General features: G+C 39.5%; 1 protein-coding gene across 2 annotated transcripts in view; it reads left to right on the top strand.

Annotated features, from left to right (window-relative positions):
• The window catches only part of KCNMB2 (potassium calcium-activated channel subfamily M regulatory beta subunit 2), a 318,093-nt gene that overhangs the window by 171,217 nt on the left and 122,466 nt on the right, over positions 1-24,410 (top strand). The gene's annotated exons all lie outside the window — the stretch shown is intronic.

The following is a 24,410-nucleotide window of genomic DNA, read 5'->3' as shown; positions in this document are numbered from 1 at the left end:
GCCTTTTCTAAAACCTGCTTGAACATCTGGGAGTTCACGGTTTACATACTGCTGAAGCCTGGCTTGGAGAATTTTGAGCATGACTTTACTAGCGTGTGAGATGAGTGCAATTGTGCGGTAGTTTGAGCATTCTTTGGCATTGCCTTTCTTTGGGATTGGAATGAAGACTGACCTCTTCCAGTCCTGTGGCCACTGCCGAGTTTTCCAAATCTGCTGGCATATTGAGTGCAGCACTTTCACAGCATCATCTTTCAGGATTTGAAATAGCTCAATTGGAATTCCATCACCTCCACTAGCTTTGTTAGTAGTGATGCTTTCTAAGGCCCACTTGACTTCACATTCCAAGATGTCTGGCTCTAAGTCAGTGATCACGTTATCGTGACTATCTTGGTCGTGAAGATCTTTTTTGTACAGTTCTTCTGTGTATTCCTGCCACCTCTTCTTAATATCTTCTGCTTCTGTTAGGTCCATACCATTTCTGTCCTTTATTGAGCCCATCTTTGCATGAAATGTTCCCTTGGAATCTCTAATTTTCTTGAAGAGATCTCTTGTTTTTCCTATTCTGTTGTTTTCCTCTATTTCTTTGCATTGATCACTGAGGAAGGCTTTCTTATCTCTCCTTGCTATTCTTTGGAACTCTGCATTCAGATGCTTATATCTTTCCTTTCCTCCTTTGCTTTTCGCCTCTCTTCACTTACACTTATTGCTTCTTAATTAATGGTAACTTCTCAGTTGCCCAAGTCAAAAGTTTAGGAGAGCTCCTTGCTTCCTCTTTCTCATTTCCTTCACCTAATCCATCATGAAGTCTGATTGACTTTACCTTCAAAATAGAGCCAGAATCTAACATCACCATTCCTACCACACTAATCCAAGCTGCCTTTATCTCTCACCTCAATTACTGAAGGTCTTTTTGCTTCTACCTTTTCTCGATATAATCTCTTCTCAACAGGGCATTCGGAATGACCCTGCTAAAGGGCAAGGCAGGCTCCACTGTTCATGGGGTTCTCCAGGCAAGAATGGAGTGGGTTGCCATGCCCTTGTCTAGGAGATCTTTCTGACTCAGGGATAGAACCTTTTCTCTTATGTCTCCTGCATTGGCAAGGGGCTTCTTTACCACTAGCACCACCTGGGAAGCCCCAGCTCGTGACACTGCTCCTCAAAATGCACCTCTCCCAAAACAGAAGCCCAAGTCTTTATGATGGCCTTCCAGACCCTTCACAATCTGGCCACCACAACCTAACCTCATCTACTGCTCTCTCCTTACTCACTCCAGTTCAGCCACCAGGACTTCCTTGCTGTTCCTAGAACAGGGTGGACATGCTCCTGCCTTGGGGCCTCTTTTGCCTGCTGCTTCCCTTGCCTAGAAAGCTCTTCTCCCAGAATTCCACATGGCTCACTCCCACATTCTCAGCGAAGCTTTCTGACCACTGTAATTATACTTGCAACTCCTGTACTTCCTATCCTCCTTTCCTACCTAATGTCTCCTTAGAACATTTATTTCCTTCAACTCTAACATATAACTTGTGTAGTTCCTTTAATAATCATTAAGACAGAAGGGATACTCCAGGAGAGCAGAGATGTATATTGTTTTGAGTCCTTGGCATCACAGGTCTGGCACACATATTCAGCAGATATATTTTAAATATGTTGAATGAAGGATAATATAACTTGAAATAAGATTTTGATTAATTTTTAATTCACTCATCAGCATGTCCTATTATAAAAGTCATTGGTATTTAAAAGCCTAATGAGCCTTTTAATAAGTGGTGGTGAAAACTCTAGTGAATTTAAATTACAGAGAAGTAAACACCACCTAAAACTTGTAGAAACTGATGAGATTTAAAATAATAGAGTTATTCCTCTAAGTTCAATTGAGCTAATTACCAGCAACCATGTCTCTGAGGGCACTCTAAGAAGAACAAGGTGAACTGCCACTTTCCCACCAGGGTTTTCTGTAGATGTCAGGATTTCTGACACACCTCCTTGGAGAAGAGTCAGGGCAAAACCCAAGCAAAGGTGAACTTGGTAAGTCAAGACTGAAGGTTAGCACTGGAGCACTTTTTCCTTAGGTATTGAAAAAAGAAAGTCTGCTTTGATAAATACAGGAAAGCCTTGATCAGAGTTCACACATTTTCTTGGAAAAAGATATCTAAAAGTGAGACTATTTACTCTGCTCTAGACCATTTCTGGGGACAAGAGAATAGTCTCAGTTTTAGGCATCCCATGAATAGTAGAGACAAAAGTATAAATCAGAGCGTCCACAGCATAATTAGGAAACAAGGACTGATACTGAAACTTTCATACCAAGTGGCTGGAGGAGTCTCTGACCTCCTGTCAGGCAGGTAGCAGCATGCTGGTTCTCAGGACCCTCTCCATGCGGAATAACCATAACAATCAAAATATCACCCATTTATTAACTATATATGTGTCAGGTCCATTAAGTACTTATATTTTCTCATAAATGTTCAAGAAATATATTATTTCCATTATAAAGATAACAATGCTGCTGCTAAGTCATTTCAGTCGTGTCCAACTCTGTGCGACCCCATAGACGGAAGCCCACCAGGCTCCCCCGTCCCTGGGATTCTCCAGGCAAGAACACTGGAGTGGGTTGCCATTTCCTCCTCCAATGTGTGAAAGTGAAAAGTGAAAGTGAAGTCGCTCAGTCGTGTCCGACCCTTAGCGACCCCACGGACTGCAGCCTACCAGGCTCCTCCATCCATGGGATTTTCTAGGCAAGAGTACTGGAGTGGCTTGCCATTGCCTTCTCCAAAAGATAATAATACCAAGGCTCAAAAAAGATAATCAGCAGCCTAAACTCACCCAGCTAATCTGAGAGGAGATGAAGATCCAAACTCAAGTCTCCAACTTCAGGTCTTGTGAACACTCCTATGCTAGGCTGGAACAGGGGTTTCGAGAAAGCACCCCATCCAATGGAGAGGAGCAGGTTAGAGAAGCAGGCTGGCACTGTGACAGGACTCAGGTCCCAGTAAGGAACAGGAGGCCACCTAGAGTGCAAGTCCGGCCTGAGAGCCTGAACACACTTAGTGGTTCTAGTGATGAAACTAGCTGGGTGAGAACAAATGACCAAGGCGGCAGGCAGACAGAGAGGAGGCCAGGCCATGGAGACACAGATACACACAGAGATGGCTAGCATAGACAGGGAACAACAGGAAGGTTCCTTGATTGCCCTCCTTTCTCCTTAACCTTCAAATTCTGCCTTCACATCCTCCTCACCGTTCATTTTTCTCCTCCAGCTTCAGCCACTCCCTCCAGACTCACCCCATTGCTTCTGCAAAAAGAGGGTCTTGGGCTATTTGGTTTGATTGTACTATTTCCCTCCTCCTTAGGAGACCCCTAGGCCTCCCCTAACTTCATCAAATATTCTACCCTAAGCTCCAAATTTTCCACTGGCGCCCAGGTAACAATAACCCACAAACAGGCAGAACATACCCACTTGAGGGAAAAGTAACCCCTCGCAGCAGATGTCTCAAAGGCAGTCCCTGAGGCTGGCACACAGATCGGAGGTAGCAGAGTACATATGTTTATACCCTAAGCAATTTCCTCATGTTTTGCCTGGCACTCACTTATTCCTCACCTTTCCACACCAGGGATAGGTAATACCTTTCATTTGTTTAGCATTTTACAGGTTACAAAACATTTTCAGCTGCATCACCTCATTGAATCCTTCCAAGAGTGCTGGAGACATTATCCCCCAGGTCAGATGAAGAAATGGAGATTCAGAAAAGGCAAGAGGCCTGCCCTGGTCAGCCTCAGGCAGCAGTCAGACAGAGCCCAGAGCCAACTGCCCCCTTCACCACAGCCAAGAGACCCCTCAGAGAAGAGAAGGCTTCTTCAGTCAAATGTTCATTTCCTCATGACATAACCTTTTTTTCCCATCAGTATAAGCAAAACCAAGTTAAACAAAAACAGTTGCTAGAACTCTGGGAGTGGGAAATCAGACTCTCCTTGGCTGACATTAATTCACCATCCATGGCTCAGGGATTTCTCTCTATCCATTTATTTGTAGTAGTTTTATAAATGATATTGCTTTTGTTGTGTAAAAACACTGGAAGCCATTAAGGGGAAATTTTACATGAAGGACAACTTTAGACACTGAAAAACAAAAGAAATTGCAAGAGTGAGGACCATGAGAAGGACAAGACATAAGAAGACAGAGGAAGGGGCTCATACACAGAAGGCCCAGACCTGCAGGGGGCCAGGGCAGGATGTGGCCCTCTCTCTTGGGAAGCAATCTGTGTTAGCCCAAACCAAGCACCACAGTCCCCCTTCCCCGGCCCTGGATTCACGTGCTTTGTCTTCCAGCCAGTAGATCTGAGCTTCGTTTCCCAGCCTTCTCCTGAAACTCCTGGCCTGTCATCTATGCACCACACAGAGAAAACAAGAGTTTATCAGAAATTAGCCAGAAAAGGCATAGAAAGAAGAAGAAGGTAGAAAAAAAAAGACTAACATGGGCTTCCCTGGTGGCTCAGAGGTTAAAGCGTCTGCCTCCAATGCAGGAGACCTGGGTTCGATCCCTGGGTCGGAAAGACCCCCTGGAGAAGGAGATGGTAACCCACTCCAGTATTCTTGCCTGGAGAATCCCATGGACGGAGAAGCCAGGTAGGCTACAGTCCATGGGGTCGCAAAGAGTCGGACACGACTGAGCGACGGAACGGAACCGATGTATATTCTTAAAAGAACTTAAAACCGAAACAGAACTTCTTTTTGTCTGTCTTCATGGAATAGGAATGGCCAATCAAAATAGGGTTGCCTTGGAAAATATTTAGAGCAGGCTGATCATCTCATTCCTAACATAAGCCCACAACATATGGTCACCAGCACATGAAGACACAGAAGACCTTTCCCACTGGGATTCTTCTGACTGTACCAGAAAGAGAAAGGGGAGAAATATATGCAGACATTTTTTGTGTTTTATGTGCAGGCACTTGAGTGGGGGAGGTGGGAGGAACAGGAGACCCACATGTCCTAGAAAAATGTAGGGACATGTAGCATTCTGTTACCCTAGGCTTCCCTCAGTCACTGGCATGAGTGTGACTTTCTCATCACCTTCAGTTCAGTCGCTCAGTCATGTCCGACTCTTTGCAACCCCATGAATCACAGCACGCCAGGCCTCCCTGTCCGTCACCAACTCCCGGAGTTCACTCAAACTCATGTCCATCGAGTCAGTGATGCCATCCAGCCATCTCATTCTCTGTCGTCCCCGTCTCCTCCCACCCCCAACCCCTCCCAGCATCAGAGTCTTTTCCAGTGAGTCAACTCGTCGCGTGAGGTGGCCAAAGTATTGGAGTTAAAGGTTGAATTTAAATAAGACCTATCGACCTTTCCTGATCCGCTTTCTAAAACAGATCCTTCCATCATTCTCTGCACAGCACCATGTCTACACCTTTCTTAACACTTAACAATAAGCTGTAATGGTTTTGCTCATGTATCAGTGTGTCTGTTTGTTGGCTTGCTCCCCCAAAAGATGTAAGCTACGTTAGCATGTCTACTTTCATTACTAATGTGAGGTATTATCAAGTAAGGGCTCATTTTTATACCAGTGGAATAAATGAATATTAAACTCTCTAGCACAGTGCCTGATTTTCAGTAGATATTCCATAAACCCAAGTTTTCCTCTCAGAGCCTACAGTCTATTTGGGTGTATGGACACAAGGAAATACAATTCTACCCAAGACAGACTGAATATCATGCTGGTTTAGAGCTAACCTAGGTGGCCCAGTGGTAAAGAATCCACCTGCAGGAGACACAAGAGATGAGGGTTAGATGCCTGGGTCAGGAAGATCCCTGGGGTAGGAAATGGCAACCTACTCCAGTATTCTTGCCTGGAAAATTCCATGGACAGAGGAGCCTGGAGGGCTACAGTCCACGAGTTGCAAAGAGTCAGACATGACTGAGCACACACAAACACTTTGATACTGAAAAGAAAAGAGCTGGTGGTGCAGATCAGGAGGTCTCAGGGAGTGGCAGGAGAGGAAATAGGCACATTTCAGGATCTCTGGAAACAGAGAGAAGCTATACCCTAACCCTAACCCTAACCCAAGTTCATGCCCACCTGCTCTGCCCTATTTGACCTCTGCAGTTGACAGGTAAAACAGTGATGGCCAGAAATTAAAGGGGCCAAGAAGTACCTACAAAAATGTTAAGATCTGAAAACTCCTTGGTGCAGTAAATCCTGGGCTGTACCCTCACTATTCCAGGGCCTCTGCCATTCTATTTTGGTGTATATTTCCTTCATTTGTTTCCGACAAGGGATTGAGGCAAGGTGGCTTCAAATGCCCCGATTCATAGATGCTCTACCCTTAGAAACATCATCTAAAGATACAGCCTCCCCAAGTATCTGGAGGAGAGCATAGAGTCTGCCCTGGTCATGCATCAGTGAGGAAAGAAGGATAGGACCCACTCAGGATGCAGGAGACCCCGAGGAGCCCTGAAGCATACCCCTGCACTGCACACAACTTAGCAGCTGACTGGTGCTGCTCCCCACTCTCTCTCTTTCTGGAGTGAGACTATGCATCTTCCCCACTCCCAATAAAGTTGAGGCAAAGCCTGTGGGAGAGAGATAAGGTCAGAGGGACCTAGAGATGACAGAAGGGTTGTGCCTTTCCTATTAATCTGACTCTGCCAGCGACTGCCTAGTGAGGCCCCAGAGGTCTCTGTAAGGCCTGTCTGGCTAAAGCACATTTACTCCAGAGCAGCCCATGTCTCCAGCTGTGTTGACAGCTTCTCCACATCCCAGCTGGGCCGTCTGGAGGCGGGCTGTCACTCACTTGGGCTGTTCTTTATCCAAATCTTTTTTTTTTTGGTAAGAGTTTTGTTTTGTTTCTTATGATTTGGGGAGTTGAAAAGGCAAGAAAACAGAAATAACTAAAACATTTTACATTTTACTGAAAAAAGAAATATTACAACCCAGTTCCAATACCAGTAATTTTTTTATCTCTTTTGACTCTTAAAGCTACTGAGGTTGTTTCTCTGACACCTCTCCCCTCTGTGCTGGCATTTATACGTATCCAATCTAGGCATCCAAAATTCCCCCAGTTTTGCTCACTCCTCATTTAGCTATTTTATCAGATTCATTCTGTAATTCTCACCTTTCCATTCTCTTGGCAAAAAAAAAAAAAAAAAGGTGGTTCAAGGAAGAAAGCAATAACAGAGTGGGAGTCTAAAAACTTTGTTAGACTATCTCTTGGGAAGGGGGCTCAAATGCCTTCTACAGGTGATCTAAGAACCCTTGAACAGTCTGTATGACTGTCACTGAAAAATTTTTAGGCTGCCTAGTATTCCTGGGGATAGGGTTGAGCCAAATCAGTAGAAGGTCCTCAAAGCAGATTCGGGCTATTATAACAGTTAGAGCTCCCAGCTGCCTCATAAGACAACACTTGTCCCAAAGATGTTCAAGAGCTTGCTAGAGCAGTGGTTCCTGAACTTTCATTCCTATTGCAATCTCTAGGAAGTTTTAAAAAATATACAGACACTACTGTGATACCCTACTTCAGACACGGGACAAAATTCTGGGAGTTAGAGGCAAGAGCAAAGAACTTTGTGTGAGAGAGAACATAGATTTAAGGCCTGTTACTTAATAAGAGGCCCTCTTACTTAATAAGAGAGTTACCAAAACTCAGAACTTTGGTTTTTTTTCATTAGGAAAATGGAACTAATAATGCCAACTTCACAAAGTTGTTTTAAGAAGTAATAATGAGCTATATGTGGCTCAATAGATGTTACTTTTAAAAATAGCTAATTCAGTTGATGGAATTCACATATAGATGCTACTAGGGATGAGTCAAAAGCCTGATCACGTCTGTAGATTTAACAAAGGTCCCCAAGAAACAATGGTCCTTTACTTGTCTAACCCAGTAACAGCTGATAAATGTGTTTTCAAGTTAAGTACAGCACTTTACAATTCATAAGGCATACACATGGTTTCATTTGGATTTTGGTCCTTACAATAGCCATGAAAGGTAGGAAAGATAATGTTATGCTAACTTTACACAGATAAAAAAACTGAATATTAGAAGAACTAAGCAATTTTTACAAGGTCACACCACTAATCATCCAGAAATCCTGGGTGAGAAGGAATTTATACCACCCAATGCCTAGTCAGGGCCTTTGTCTCCATTACCCCAGGCTTTGTTACCAGGCAGTGGTTTCAGAGGCTTATTTCTTGCCTTCCTAAGTAGACAAGGGACTAGAAACTATATTTTGTGATTTGTTATGCCTCCCATGTTGTTTTTTTTACATACAGCAGAAGCACAATTAATATATGTTATTGGAATTAATTCACAGATTGGGTTTGAAGAGAGTAGTGCTTTTTCATCGGGATAACCCCCAACTTGGGACTTGAGACTCTATCTCACCTCCCTCTATATCTCCAGGGCTTTTGATTCTAAGGTTGATTTAAGTCTCTTTTTTTCTTAACCATTTACACTGGTCTCATCATAAGGCCTGCTCATTCTTCCACTGTAGCACTTATTAGGTGTCTCCCATCTACAGAGTCGTGTCCCTAGAAGCTCTTACCATTCTTCTCCATTGCTCTGGTCAAGTGAAAGGACAGGGAACAGATCTGTGTTTGAATTCCTAATCTTCCCTCAATTTGGGGCAAATTACTTAGCAGCTCTAAACCTCAATTCTCCCATCTGTGAAATAATATTTATATACCAAGATGGTTATGAGGATTAAGAAAGATAATGGACCAGTGTGCCTGGCAAAAATCAGGGCACAATAATGATTATCAGGTATCTCTTCCTCTCCTCCAGTGGTTTCTGCCTGGAAATTTTTCTAGGCTGCAAAAGACACAAAAACACAATCCTCAAGTACAATTTTCATTTTGTCACTTACCTATTTAGATCTTTCTTTCAGCATCTCCTAAGTAATATTCCCCTCAAGTTCAATCTTTAAAGCAACACTGTAAAATAGAAGTATAACTAATACAGGCCATAAATGTAATATATATGTAGTTTTATATTTAAATATTTGTAAGTAAATTTTCTAAAAGCCACATTAAAGGAAAATAGAAATAGTTGTGACAAATTTTTATTATTTTATTTAATGTAATATATCTAAAATATTTTAACTTGTAATCATATAAAGTTCTTAATGAAATAATTTAAATTATTTTATACTAAGTATTCAAATGCAGGTATGTGTTTTACACATACAGCATATCTCCATACAAACTAGCCACATTTCAAATGATTAATAGCCATAGGTGACTGCTGGCTATCATATCAGACAGTGTAGCCTAAACTTCAGTTTAACCTTTGTGCACTAACTGCTTTCTCTTTGCTAATGACCCTAATTTCACAGTCTTATTTATTTATCTGCCTGACATGATATTTATTTATTTATTATTTATTTATCTGCCTGACATGATGTATACAATAGAAAATCCTAATGATGCTGACAGAAAACTACTAGAGCTCATCAATGGATTCAGTAAAGTTGATGGATACAAAATTAATACACAGAAATCTGTTGCATTTCTATACACTAACAAAAATATCAGAAAGAGAAATTAATGAAACAATTACATTTACCATCTCATCAAAAAGAATAAAATACACAGGAATAAACCTACAAAAGGAGGTGAAAGACCTGTACTCCAAAAACTATAAGATGGTGATGAAAAAAAATTTAAATATAAATAGAAGGAAAGGCAATTGTGTTCTTGAATCAGAAGAATCAGTATTGTTAAAATGACCATACTATCCAAAGAAATCTACTGATTCAATGCAATCCCTATTAAACTACCAATGGCATTCTTCACAGAACTAGAACACAATGGTGTTGTTTTTTTTTAATTTGTATGAAAACACGAAAAGTTACAAATAGCTAAAGCAATCTTGAGAGAGAAGAATGGAGATTGAGGAATCATGCTCCCTGAATTCAGACTATTCTACAAAGCCACAGTAATCAAAACAGTACGGTACATGCACAAAAACAGACGTAGAGATCAATGGAACAGCCCAGAAATAAGCCCATGCACTTACGGTCAATTAATCCATGACAAAGGAGGAAAGGATGAACAATGGAGAAAAGATAATCTCTTCAGTCAGTGGTGCTGGGAAAATTGGACAGCTACATGTAAAAGAATTAAATTAAAACATTCTCTAACACCATATACAAAAAAAAAAAAGAGAATTCAAAATGGATTAAAGAATTAAGTGGAAGACCAAATATTATAAAATTCATGGAGGAAATCATAGGCAGAACACACTTGGGCATAAATTGCAGCAATATCTTTTTGGATCCACATCCCAGAGTAATGAAAATTAAAACAAGAACTAACAAATGGCACCTAATTAAACTTAAAAGCTTTTGCACATCAAAGGAAACCATAAAGAAGATTAAAAGACAACCCACAGGATGGGAAAAAATATTTGCAAGCAATGTGACTAACAAGAGAAAAATTTCCAAAATATATAAACAACTCATACAGCTTAATATCAAAAAACAAACAACCCAATAAAAAAAAATGGGCAGAAGACCTAAATAGACATTTATCCAAAGAAGATAAATAAATGACCAGCAGGCACAAGAAAAGATGCTCAGTGTCACTAGTTATTCAGTTCAGTTTGGATCAGTTCAGTTGCTCAGTCGTGTCCAACTCTTTGCGACCCCATGGACTGCAGCATGCCAGGCTTCCCTGTCCATCACCAACTCTTGGAGCTTGCTCAAACTCATGTCCATCCAGTCAGTGATGCCATCCAACCATCTCATCCTCTGTCCTCCCCTTCTCCTCCCACCTTCAATCTTTCCCAGCCTCAGGGTCTTTTCAAATAAGTCAGCTCTTCGCATCAGATGGCCACAGTATTGAAGTTTCAGCTTCAAAATCAGTCCTTCCAATGAACACTAAGGACTGATTTCCTTTAGGATGGACTGGTTGGATCTCCTTGCAGTCCAAGTTACTCTCAAGAGTCTTCTCCAACACCACGGTACAAAAGTATCAATTCTTCAGAGCTCAGCTTTCTTTATAGTCCAACTCTCATATCCATACATGACTACTAGAAAAACCATAGCTTTAACTAGATGGACCTTTGTTGGAAAAGTAATGTCTTTGCTTTTTAATACACTGTCTAGGTTGGTCATAACTTTCCTTCCAAGGAGCAAGTGTCTTTTAATTTCATGACTGCAGTCACCATCTGCAGTGATTTCAGAGCCTGAGAAAATAAAGTTTCTCACTGTTTCCACTGTTTCCCCATCTATTTGCCATGAAGTGATGGGACCAGATGCCATGATCTTAGTTTTATGAATGTTGAGTTTTAAGCCAACTTTTTCACTCTCCTCTTTCACATTCATCAGTAGGTTCTTTAGTTCTTCTTTGCTTGCTGCCATAAGGGTGGTGTCATCTGCATATCTGAGGTTATTGATATTTCTCCTGGAAATCTTGATTCCAGCTTGTGCTTTATCCAGTCCAGCATTCCTCATGATGTACTCTACATATAAGTTAAATAAGCAGGGTGACAATATACAGTCTTGATGTACTCCCTTTTCCTATTTGGAACCAGTCTGTTGTTCCATGTCCAGTTCTAACCGTTGCTTCCTGACCTGCATACAGGTTTCTCAAGAGGCAGGTCGGGAGGTCTGGTATTCCCATCTCTTGAAGATTTTCCACAATTTATTGTGATCCACACAGTCAAAGGTTTTGACATAGTCAGTAGAATAGAAGTAGATGTTTTTCTGGAACTCTCTTGCTTTTTCAATGATCCAAAGGATGTTGGCAATTTGATCTCTGGTTCCTCTGCCTTTTCTAAATCCAGCTTGAACATCTGGAAGTTCTTGATTCACATACTGTTGAAGCCTGGCTTGGAGAATTTTGAGCATTCCTTTGCTAGTGTGTGAGATGAGTGCAGTTGTGCGGTAGCTTGAACTTTCTTTGGCATTGCCTTTCTTTGGGACTGGAATGAAAACTGACATTTATCCAAAGACGATAAATAGATGACAAGCAGGCACATGAAAAGATGCTCAATGTCACTAATTATTAGAGAAATGCAAATCAAAACTACTACAATGAGGTATCACCTCACACCGGTCAGAATGACCATCATTAAAAAAATCTATAAATAATAAATGCTGGAGAGGATGTAAAGAAAAGTAAACCCTCCTACATTTTTTGTGGGAATGTAAATTAGTAAAGCCATGATGGAAAACAATTGGAGGTTTCTTAAAAAACTAAAAATAGAGCTATCATATGATCTTGCAATTGCATTCCTGAGCATATATCTGGAGAAAATTCTAATACAAAAAGACACAGTTCAGTTCAGTCGCTCAGTCGTGTCCGACTCTCCGCGACCCCATGAATCACAGCACGCCAGGCCTCCCTGTCCATCACCAACTCCCGGAGTTCACTCAAACTCATGTCCACAGAGTCGGTGATGCCATCCATCCATCTCATTCTCTGTCGTCCCCTTCTCCTCCCGCCCCGAACCTTTCCCAGCATCAGAGTCTTTTCCAGTGAGTCAACTCGTCGCATGAGGTGGCCAAAGTATTGCAGTTTCAGCGTTAGCATCAGTCCTTCCAATGAACACCCAGGATTGATCTCCTTTAGAATGGACTGGTTGGATCTCCTTGCAGTACAAGGGACTCTCAAGAGTCTTCTCCAACACCACAGTTCAAAAGCATCAATTCTTCAGTGCAAGCACTCCACTATTTATAGCAGTCAAGACATGGAAGCAACCTAAATGTCCACCAACAGACAAATAGATAAAGAAGATGTGGTGTGTGTATACACACATACACACACACACACACTAGAATATTACTCAGCCATAAAAAGAATGAAATTTTGCCATTTGCAGCAACATGGATGGACCTAGAGATTATCATATTAAGTGAAGTAAATCAGACAGAGAAGTACAAGCATTGTATGACGCCACTTACGTGTGGAATCTTAAAAAATGATACAGATAAACTTATTTACAGAACAGAGACAGACTCATGGATGTGGAGAGCAAAGCTGTGGTTGCCAGTGGGGGAGGAGGGGTGAAGGAGATAGACAAATTAGGAGTTTTGGATTAACATATACACACTGCTGTGGGCTTCCCTGATGGCTCAGCAGTAAAGAATCTGCCTGCCAATGCAGGAGATGTGGGTTCAACCCTTGGGTCAAGAAGATCCACTGGAGAAGGAAATGGCAAATTACTCCAGTATTCTTGCTTGGGAAATCCCATGGACAGAGAAGTCTGGTAGGCTACAGTCTACAGGATGGAAGAGTCAGACATGACTTAGTGACTAAACGACAACAATGAATAGGATAGATAAGCAACAAGGATCTGTTGTGTAGTACAGGGAACTATATTCTATGTCTTGTAGTAAACTGTAAAGGAAAAGGATCTGAAAAATAATATATATATATTCAGGTATACATGTATATTTATTACTGAATCACTTTGCTGTACACTTGAAACGAGCATAACATTGTAGATTATCTATACTTCAAATTAAAAAACACTCATCTGCCACATTCTCCCTTTCTTACCTAAATAAATATATAAATCCTTCGCCCATCTGGATGGAGCTTTCTCCTTCCACTTATACTTTTTCAGTACCTTGAATGATACTCTAGTTTAGCCCAATAAACTCACACTTGAGAATGCTTTTTCCATCAACTTTGTGGAGTAACTCTTGTCTTGTGACATGGAGGCATAGGGCTAGCACTACAATATTAGCTTGTGAGTGGTAGTACCATGAAAAAGCAGCTGGAGTTCAAAGCAGCTATTGCTCATCCTCACGGAACCAGTCAGTCACATTAACACCGGTTCCTTTTTTAAATTAAAAAATTAATATTTAATACTTCAGTCACCTTCCTTTTGCTAAACATCATCACATTGCCTCACAGGGCTGTTGGCATGCAGGTGGGCAGATTTCTGACAGGAAGTTATTAACTCCAAATCTGAGTAGTCTTTCATTTCCTCAGTGTGAAGTTTATCAATAATGTCCACATAATCTGGCAAGTACTGCCACTTTTAAAATAGCATCAGTTTGAAGAAATAAGCCACGATACATAGAAAGCGAGAGAAGAAAACCTAGTTAAGCATTTAATAGCTCAGTCAATATTTTCTACATAATCTATCCTTTACCTTTTTAAATCAGAGATAAGTGCCACCCAAGTTGCAAATTCTGGTTAAAGCAGGAACTCCCCCAGGCCTCTTGGAAAAGTACTGACTATCATGACTCTATGTTCTTTTGAGCTTATTATTATGATATATTATTTAGTAATATAATTTTTAAAACACATTATCTTTAACTAATGTTCTCCCATAATCCAATACTAAGCATATAATCATGTTAGAGACAGAGAGACCTTGATATTCCCACACTTCTGCAAATAGGAAACAGTCACTTTTTAGTAATACCTCTTTATGTAAGTCCCAGTTCCATATTTGTATAGGGTGTACAACTTTTAATTTGTTCATCTTTAGTCAAAGAACTTTCTTAAAGCCCAAACTGTCAAAGAGATAAAGCTAGGGACCAGGGAGATTCCCTCGTGAATCAGAGTGATATCTAGAAATACTATATCTGTTTAGTTCAGGAAACCTTACATTTAAAAAAGGAGTAAAGCATATCCCAACCAACTGCGGATCATGAATTTCTACTGGAAAGAAGTACAGAGAGCGTTTATGTAATTTCTTAACCATGGAAGCAAATTAGCAAGTGTTCCTTATATGGAGTCTGTGAACAGATTTGGATGCATGGGAATATCTCTTGAGCATGTTTGATTTAGGAAAACAAATACCATCCAAGGACAAAGTGGCCCAGTGGAGGTAGCTAAGGATGCCAAATGCCAAAAAGCTTGGCACCCAGGAATCTGCACAAGGAGGCTCTTAGAAATGGGAACTAAAGAGACCTTTACACTTTGGCTGCAATTGTGGCATTTTCCAAAATAAAGGCAGTGACACTGAAAAAGTGTTGACTCCTGATTTTCCTCTGGATGATGAAATTTAACTGCATGGCTAATTTGGAAAGTCAGATCAGATTTTCTGGTTTATGGCCTGATAAAAGGAAGATTAATGTTCCTATCCAAAAATTTCTTCATTGATTCTCATCATACTTCTGTAATAAGCTTTGGTGTGTTTGTGAGTCTGGAATTTCTACATGGCTGCACAGTGGGAATCAAGTAGCTATTACAAAAGAAAGACTTTTGCAAAGATAACATGAAAGGTAAGACAGTATCCAGTGGCATGCTGAAGCTCCCGCTGTTTGTGGAAATTAGAATAATGCTTAGGAGTCATATGAGTAAAATAATTAGGGGAGGAGGAACAAATAACACTGCATAACAGGGAAGAAGCTTCAAAAGCTGTGGAAGTAACCACATGTTTGTAAAATGAAGTTTGACTGCAGAACCTCAATATTTATTATTTACTTTGATGACTGCTGTTTTTATTCCTGAACAACCAACACAGATAATAGGAAAATATGATTTTGGAATTTTTAGTATTCTCATTAAATTACTTTTGTCTTATCTGAAAATACCCTTAAAGGGAAAATCCCACAAATCCTTGGAAATAGAAGATTTCTATAAACTACTTATTTTTAAGTAGACTTTCCTAAAGTGGAAACTATTAATACAGATGAAAATAATTGGAAGAAAAAATATCTTTGCCTGACACAAATGAAATCTTACTGAGACCTTTGTGTCTACTATTAATTGCTAAGGTAACTCAATCAATTAAAGTTTGGGTAATATTCCTGAACTTATTAATAAAATATGAAAGAGGGAAAGGGATTAAGTTTAGGGTGAGAAAGATTGGGAATTAAGAACTAAGTGGGTTACAGCAACTGTCTCCTTTGCTTTTCACATTACAGATAAGAATTCTCAGAGCTTAGTAGTTTTGAATGATGAAGAAACTAATGAGATTCTGAGTACTCAGGTGAAAGATATTTTATAGGCCAACAATTTGAGATTTAAAGTTATGACATAAATTTTGCTACTTCATTTCTAGAATAAATAAAATTGATGGCAGCAGCTAAACTCTGAATTTTTAAAATTCTAGTGTAGAATCATATCTTTCTGACAACTTTATGGAATTTGTCATCAAATTTTATTGATCTATATTACCTCAGGTTTCAAATTAAGTGAGAACATAGTAAATAACATTATTTTAATGAAAAAAATATGATGATGATTTATAGAGGGAAGAACACATAGAAATTGCACAACTTTTATAACATAAAAACAGGTAAATGTGTTAACTGTGAGGCAAAAACTCCCTAGCGATGCTTTTGCATTTATAACTTGTTCTATTGTATCTCAAGAGTACATATCTCAGAAATCTGTAATTATATTGTCCTAATTACAGGGACAATAAAAAGAAACCAAAAAAGTTACCTAAAGATGGAATTTGGAATGTTTAATTTTGTTTTTTACTATTGAACTTGTAGCTCAAGTTTTATCTTTATAAGATTGATTTATATTTGCATAGTCTTTGATTCTTGTGGAAGGGACAAAAATTGTTGAATATGAGAAAAATAGAATAAGACAAGTACATCTGGTGAACTCCCTTCATACTCTTTTTTAAAAAAATGTGAATATTATGTATATTAGCTTTGCTTTCAGTGTGTATCCTTATTTGAAGAGCAAATGTTTCAGTCTTCCACATGTAAAAAAAAATACTCTGTAAGATTTAAAAATATAAGAAACATAAAAAAGGAACCTTTAACTCATCATCAGTTTTGGCGTAAGTCAGCACAAGTATTCAGATTATATTATTATCTATTACAAGGCTTTAAATGAAGTAACATTCAGAAAATCCAAAGAGTATAAAGAAAAATATATGAGTGTAAAGAAAAGAGTATATAAAAGAGTATAAAGTGTATAAAAGAGTATAAAGAAAATACATTGCGGCATATTACAGAGTACAGGATGGGTTAGATGAAGCACAAGCTGGAATCAAGATTACCAGGAGAAATACAATAACCTCAGATATGCAGACACCACCCTTATGGCAGAAAGTGAAGAGGAACTAAAGAGTCTCTTGATGAAGGTGAAAGAGGAGAGTGAAAAAGCTGGCTTAAAATTCAACATACAAAAACGAGGATCATAGCATCCAGTCCCATTACTTCATGGTGAATAGATGGGGAAACAATGGAAGCAGTGACAGACTTTATTTTCTTGGGCTCCAAAATCACTGCAGATGGTTACTGCAGCCATGAAATTAAAAGACACTTGCATATTAAAACGTAGAGACATTACTTTGCTGACAAAGGTCTGTCTAGTCAAAGCTATGGTTTTTCCAAGTCATGTGAGAGTTGGACCATAAAGAAGGCTGAGCTTCAAAAATTGATGCTTTTGAACTGTGGTATTGTAGAAGACTGTTGGGGAGTCCCTAGGACTGCAAGGAGATCCAACCAGTTAATCCTAAAGGAAATTAACCCTGAATATTTATTGGAAGGATTCATGATGAAGCTGAAGCTCCAATACTTTGGCCACCTGATGCAAAGAGCTGACTCACTGGAAAAGACCCTGATGCTGGGAAAGATTGAAAGCAGGAGGAGAAGGGGATGATAGAGGATGAGATGGTTGGATGGCATCACTGACTCAATGGACTTGAATTTGAGCAAGCTCTGGGAGATGGTGAGGGACAGGCAAGCCTGGCATGCTGCAGTCCGTGGAGTCACAAAGAGTTGGACACAATTGAGCAACTGAACAGCAATAATAGGGTTCATGTGGGCTTCCCAGGTGTCTATAGTGGTAAAGAACCCACCTGGCAATGCAAGAAACATAAGAGACTTGAGATGGATCCCTGAGTAGGGAAGATCCCCTAAAGGAGGGCATGGCAACCCACTCCAGTATTCTTGCCTGGAGAATCCCATGGACAGAGGAGTCTGGTGGGCTACAGTCCATAGGGTCGCAAAGAGCTGGACACAACTGAAGCGACTTAGCATGCACTCATAGTGTACATGTATATCGTTATAGTGAATTTGTGACATTTTCTCCTCCAAAATATTAGTAAAAAATATAGATTGACCTGATAATGGTAAGCATCTTGGTAATCACAGATCTTTAAGAAATATCATTTTTTCTCATTTATTGTGCTTTGAGTAGTGTCCAAAGAAGATATGCTTTACCAGTACAACACGTTGGCATCTGTATTGTATACCACTTTAAAAGTCAAAGAATGTAATCATGCAAATGATCTTATTTGACACCCAGTGCCCTGGGAAATACTTATTTCCCTCTTGCTTTGTCTGAAGAAAGATGTGTAGACTGAATGATTGTGTCTTTCCAAGGTCTTAAAGCTAATGAGTAGTGGGACTACAACTTAAACTTGACTCTTCTTGCTCCAGTCATGTGCTCCTATCAGCAGTCTACAATGAAATATTACTATGGAAACCAAAGGAAGAAAGGATGCATTATGGGCTCCAGTAGAGGTTGAACCATTAGCTGAAGTGTAGCTGAACCCTATAAAGAAAACTCATATGTTGAAAAAAGTTGCAAATATCTATTTATTCAAGTGTTTTCATTCTTTATTGCTTTCTTATAGGCTGCTGCACTGTCATTATTAAAGTCTTAAGCTTAGCTACCTAGGTTTCCATGAATAAATTTTGATAGACAATAGGGAAAGCCCCTATTTTAAGAGTGGTAAGCACATGCTACTTAAAATGTAGTGTTATTGGCATTTTGTGCATGTTTAGATTACACAAATTTGAAATACTGTGACACAGAGAGTATTAGTGAAGTTACTTTATTTACAAAATTGCATATAATGAAAAGCTATATTTTTAAAAATCTAGAACCACACAATTTCAAATTTAGCAGGTCAAGTGAATTCTAGGCTTATTAAGCTGTCACCAAATGGCATTAATAATTGATATTCTTTGCCAGAATCATGTGAACCATGTTCCTGTATGCATTAAAACTTAGCTAGATAATTCTGGTGACTATTTGGCTGTTATTTTAACATTCACTATTATGATTATATGATTTTTTATATACTATAACAATGTTTCTAATCATTCATCAAATCACAGTGTTAGTGAAAAAAAACCCACAAAAACATAATAAATCACTTTGAAAGAAAGGTCAGATATGCTAAAGCTCTTTAAAGAAGGACAAGCAAAGAGCCAACAAACACTAAGCTGCTGATTTAGGAGAGAGAGATCAAATAATAGGTAATTATATATCTAGATGGACAGGGAGGCCTGGCATGCTGTGATTCATGGGGTCGCAAAGAGTCGGACACGACTGAGCGACTGAAGTGAACTGAGCTGAACTAATATATCTAGATATATAAAAGCAGCTCTGAACGGGGAGGTGGAGCGGGAGAGGAAGAAGAGGAAGAGGAGGAAAACGCAGAGGACAAAGAAAAACAGTAAAGCAGGAAGAGGAAAACAAGGGAGACGGAGGAGGGAAAGAGGCAGTGAGGGAGGAAACGCCATAATGGTTGTAGATTTCTGTGCTGACAATGCACTCTCCTTCTTTACACTTACTAATTCGGAAAATTAGCCTTGTATTATTCAAATCATGTATTATGCAAAGTCTTTAAGAACATGCCACTCATAAAATATGATTTCCCTTTGTAAAACAAGTCTATCATATTCAGCCCTATGGACAGTTCACCCACAGAAAGATTTAATCCTCACATGATAGATTCAAGGACAGAACGAAACTTAAAGGTCATCTGTTTCAACCAAACTTCGGGCAGTGTATGGAATCTCCTCTAAAACATACCGCCAAAGTGATCAAAGCTATCCAGAATCTACAGGGTCTATTAAAAGCCTTTGAATTTGCAAAGTATTTTCATGTGCATTAACTCATTTAATTGTCACAATTATTCTGTATAGTCATAATTACATTAATTTTATAAAAAAAAAAAAAAACTCAGCTCAAAGGCCCAAAGAGTTTGTATTGGTTGCTTGTGGATACAAAATCAGCTAGAAAAAGACCAGGTTTTCTGACACCCAATTCAATATTTAGCTCCTTGTCAATTAAATAATTCCACTTCACTGTCTAAAACATTTATCAAATTTCTTTTAAAGTCCATTTTTTTTATTTTACTTTATTTTTTAAGTAATTAATTTATTTTTTATTGGAGGCAAATTATTTTACAATATTATATTGGTTGGTTTTGCCATATATTGACATGAATTCGCCCCGGGTTTACATCCCTCCCACCTCCCTTCTCCCTTTATCCTCCCTCTGGGTCATCCCCGCACGCCAGCCCCGAGCATCCTATAACATGCATCGACCCTGAACTAGTGATTCGTTTCACATATGACAACATACGTGTTTCAATGCCATTCTCCCAAATCATCCCACCCTCACCCTCTCCCACAGAGTCCCAAAGACTGTTCTATACATCTGTGTCTCTTTTGCTGTCTCGTATACAGGGTTATCATTTGCATCTTTCTAAATTCCATATATATGCGTTAGTATACTGTATTGGTGTTTTTCTTTCTGGCTTACTTCACTCTGTATAATAGGCTCCAGTTTCATCCACCTCATTAGAACTGATTCAAATGTATTCTTTTCAATGGCTGAATAATACTCCATTGTGTATATCCTCAACCTTAACTGGTAAACAATTTTCTTTTGAAAGTATATGGATAATCTCTCTTCCAGTTGATCATCCTCTAATCTGGGTGGTTAATTGTATACCCTGACTCCTGGAATTTAAACGTTCATTGAGAAAAAGTTACATAGCCATGCAGTGCTAGCCCAATGCCCTCCTTCCTAAAAAGGAAACATAGTTTCAAGAGGTGAAGAACATTTTTTCAGTGTCATCACATGATGTTTCCTCACAGAACATAAGAATTCACAATAGTCTTCCATATCCAATGGGACAGTTTCTGTCTGTTCTGTTCAGTCGCTCAGTCGTGTCCGACTCTTTGCAACCCCGTGGACTGTAGCCTACCAGGCTTCTCCATCCATGGGATTCTCCAGGCAAGAATACTGGAGTGGGTTACCATTTCCTTCTCCAGGGGATCTTCCCGACCCAGGGATCGAACCCGAGTCTCCCGCATTGGAGGCAGACGCATTAACCTCTGAGCCACCAGGGGTTAGGAAGGGACAAAGATACCTCCAATTAATGGCATTCACAATACAGAAACAAGACCTCCTTTCTTTTTCCACCTCATTCTCAACCACAGCATCCTCTTAATGAGTAGAGTTTCAAAAAAACAAAAAGAAACCTAAGAAATTGTTCAAGTTTTTAAAATACTCAAAATAAAGTCTTAAAGCTGTAGAGAGTTTGCTTGGTTGAGTGTGACATTGAGTCCCACTGACCTGTATGATAAGGGCCAAAGATTCTCCCTATAGGGTTTTACTGTGACAGCCAATCTAAGCTCACTCAATTAATGCTGCTTACATTCTAGGTGGATTTTTTCAAAGCAAAAATAGATTTAGTCTGATGATTTTTCTTTTAAATTCTAATAGCACTGATTTCTAAATAAGTACCAAAAAGTACTGAAAAGTGTTAATTGAGGACTATGTAAGGCTGGCTTGAAGCTCAACATTCAGAAAACAAAGATCATGGCATCTGGTCCCATCACTTCATGGGAAATAGATGGGGTAACAGTGGAAACAGTGTCAGACTTTATTTTTTTGGGCTCCAAAATCACTGCGGATGCTGATTGCACCCAAGAAATTAAAAGATGCTTACTCCTTGGAAGGAAAGTTATGACCAACCTTGATAGTATATTAAAAAGCAGAGACATTACTTTGCCAACCAAGGTCTGTCTAGTCAAGGCTATGGTTTTTCCCGTGGTCATGTATGGATGTGAGAGTTGGACTGTGAAGAAAGCTGATCGCCGAAGAATTGATGCTTTTGAACTGTGGTGTTGGAGAAGACTCTTGAGAGTCCCTTGGACTGCAAGGAGATCCAACCAGTCCATTCTAGAGGAGATCAATCCTGGGTGTTCATTGGAAGGACTGATGCTAAAGCTGAAACTCCAATACTTTGGCACCTCATGCGACGAGTGGACTCACTGGAAAAGAGTCTGATGCTGGGAAGGATTGGGGGCAGGAGGAGAAGGGGACGACAGAGAATGAGATGGCTGGATGGCATCACCGACTTGATGGACATGAGTTTGAGTGAACTCCGGGATTTGGTGATGGACAGGGAGGCCTGGCGTGCTGTGATTCATGGGGTCGCGGAGAGTCGGACACGACTGAGTGACTGAACTGAACTGAACTGATGAACCTAGACAGAGTGCATCATTGTCTAATCTCTGTGCACAGAAGCAGCTGGATTTAGGGTACACTGAGCACACAGTCCTTCCTTGCTGAATGTATCTAATTCCAGTGCCTGATATAAAGTGGGTGCTTGGTCATTTTTTATTCTTGCTTTCAGTTTTACCCTACAACTTTATCTGTTTTAAAAATATAGATAGACAGATAGATATAGATTGGTAGGGATGACCAAAGATTTGTAGACTAAAGAAAAGAAGGTAGACAAAGAAGAATGAAGAGAAGGTAGGCAAAGGTAGTTACTTATACATACAGCCTTATCCCGTTAACGTTTTAAGGTTGCCAAGAAGAATATGAAAAAGGATGACTCAACAGAAAAGGAAGAAGGAAAACAAAAGGGATAGAGGATCAGAAAATAAATAGACAAAGACAGTGAAGTCTGGCCAATAATAACCATTTATTAAAGGGTTCTTGTTTGCTAGGTACTGAATACCCTACATCCTTACCTCTACAGATATTTGTATTCTCATTTTGTGCGAGAGGACAGTGGAGTTGGGCACAAGGTCACACAGCTCTCATGATTTTGGAATTGGGATTTGCCTATGTGCTTTCTACCATTCCACTACCCCCAAAGCTTTTAGGAAAACAAAGAAGTGGTTGGAAGAAAAGAAATAATGGAAGAATAGGGAGATATCTAGTTCTCTGTTTGTGCCCCTTTTGCTTCCAGATGATCATTTCAGTCGAATGATTATGTAGGGACCCCAGTAAGTCCCCGTCAGGTGCCCTGAAAAACACAGCAGCTGTTCAAGCCCATTATTTATGTTGAAATTTACAAAGAAAACAAGGATTGTAGTCCCAGAGGGAAAACCTGTTATTTTTTAACTAATGGTAATCAGTTAACATTGGGCCAAAATTGTGGGGAAAAAAAATAAGCAAAAGGTATGAGTCACATGAATATATAAACATTCTCCATAGGTCTTGTTCATATAAACATGTATCTACTCACATGAGGGCATATATCTTGTCTCTTCCACATAGACCATTGCTAGCTGTAGACCCAAGCTCTTTCTAAATAATGAATACTTCAAAAGTAATTAATCCATGAGTAATTCCAAGCTTTTATTATAAGATGTTAAAGTGATGAATAGAGTAGTTTGAATATGGCATAACACAAATTTCCAAAGTTTTAAGACAAAGAACATTATTTGGTAGGTCTCTGGTGTATTGCTAAGCAATAAAGGAAATGCTTTCCTTTATAGACCAATGGACATTATGCTCTGAAGAAGAGAGTCTTCTCAATTTATAACGTTGGAATTTGAAAAATGTTTCTTCAGTCACTCGTGAAGTGCTCTTATATTTAATTTTATTTAAAATCTCCATCTTTCATAGAAAACAACTGAGTTTCAAGTGCCATGATAAAAAGTGATATACCCTATGCTTAATTTGCTATATAAATTACACTCTCAAGCAAATATTCTCTCATGGTTTAAAACAGTGGTGGCAGTCCCCAGAGAGAGAAGACAACTAATAAGAGAGAGTCTCTTTCCTGTTTTATGCTATTTATAAAATATTTTGGTCATCACCCCATGCAAACATTCCAAACTAAGAAGCATACTCTGTTTCAAAGCTATCTAGGCCAGAACTGTCCAATATGATGGTCATTAGCCACCTAAGGCTGAAGTAATTAAATTAATTTTATTTCACTTAAGATTCTGTAGTCTAGTCTCATTAGCCATGGTTTAAGTGCTCAATCTGAGCCAAATGTGGCCACTGTCTACCATATCAGTCAGTGCAGGGTCATAGAACATTTTCATCATTGCAGAAAATGTATCCTGGACAGTGCCACTCTAAATAAATATCCTCCCTTCACAAAGGTGAAACTTTTTTTTAATGGTACCATTTCAGAAGGGAGAACAAAATATCTATCACTTTTCCTCCTTTCCTAGAATTTAAGAACACGAGACTCAAACGTTTAACAGGCTTTCTCAAGGTCACAACACCAGTTCATGAGAGAACCAAAACTCAAGTCCACCTCTCTTGTATCATCTTCAGTCCCAATCCATTCACAAGACCTTTTCATTTAAGGCTAGGAATAAATGGTTCTTTTGAGGGACTATAAAAATTTCTAACCCCCATCAGTTCCTGACTTCTAAGAAACAAAACTTTCACAAGTCTCCAGTCTCCTTCGCTACTATTCTCACCTTCCTGGGCACCTACCACCACCATCCTTCCTCCCCTCTTCAAACTCAAATCCAAGTTGGCA

The sequence above is a fragment of the Moschus berezovskii genome, chromosome 1 (assembly GCF_049115385.1).
Source record: "Moschus berezovskii isolate FMDL1 chromosome 1, NW_MosBer_1.0, whole genome shotgun sequence".
In the NCBI taxonomy this organism is placed as follows: domain Eukaryota; kingdom Metazoa; phylum Chordata; class Mammalia; order Artiodactyla; family Moschidae; genus Moschus; species Moschus berezovskii.
This window is presented reverse-complemented; position numbering and strand designations above follow the sequence as displayed.